Source organism: Pyxicephalus adspersus, chromosome 7 (assembly GCF_032062135.1).
Source record: "Pyxicephalus adspersus chromosome 7, UCB_Pads_2.0, whole genome shotgun sequence".
Lineage (NCBI taxonomy): Eukaryota > Metazoa > Chordata > Amphibia > Anura > Pyxicephalidae > Pyxicephalus > Pyxicephalus adspersus.
The window spans coordinates 14,164,926-14,165,688 of NC_092864.1; the positions used below are offsets into that span (position 1 = coordinate 14,164,926).

Below are 763 nucleotides of genomic sequence, written 5' to 3' on the forward strand. Positions count from 1 at the left end.
CGTGTTAGAAAGCCTATGCACAGGGTGCGGGCTGAGGGGGCGTCCTTCACACACCCCATTACCTGTCTCCTCTTCCTATACCCTGATATCACCCTGCAATAACACCAGTGCACCCCTTTATCTACCCACCTTGCTGAACCTAATAACACCCTGCATCATTATCATTGTACCAAACATCTGTCCCCCCACCTTTCCCCAATACTTCCATATCCCCCTGCAAGACTAGCAGTGTGCCCTGCTATGAAGGTATGACACCCAGAATACCCCTGACAGCGTATTATACAGGAGGAGTGATAGAGAGGCCATCACACAGGATCTGTGTCTGTCATATTGAACTTTCCCTGGCTCTCAGCTGAAGTTTCTCCCAGTTTCAAGTTTAATCATAAAGGCTCCGCCCACTTCCGGTTCTTTGCTGTACGTCACTTCCAGGTCCTTCTATTGGACAGGAGCTGGCAGCTGCCATCGTGGTTGCTCGGTGTCGGTATCGCCGCTTGGAAAGCACCGCCTGTGTAGGGATCCCAGGACAGCAGCCGCTCTGTCATCGCCGGGGAGTCCGCTGTATACCCGCCGGAGCTCCTACATTCCCGCCCGACTCCCACAGCTGGATCAGCGCTTCCAGAACACCCTAAGGCCGAACAACTTGCCGGTTCCATCACTTACAGAACCTTTTGAGTACAAACTAGATCAGGTAACTTAGGGAATCTTTACAACCAAACCTGCTACCCTACCGCTGATCTCCCAGAATCCTCTGCTGCCCAGGCCT

At 52.8% G+C, this 763-nt stretch overlaps 1 protein-coding gene across 2 annotated transcripts in view; it reads left to right on the forward strand.

Annotated features, from left to right (window-relative positions):
• The first annotated feature begins 438 nt into the window (after positions 1-438).
• Positions 439-763, forward strand: part of ZNF598 (zinc finger protein 598, E3 ubiquitin ligase) — a 14,340-nt gene continuing 14,015 nt past the window's right edge. For both annotated transcript variants that reach the window (XM_072417533.1, XM_072417534.1), the window contains exon 1: positions 439-688. The gene's annotated coding sequence lies outside the window, so the exon portion shown is untranslated. The remainder of the gene's footprint in view (positions 689-763) is intronic.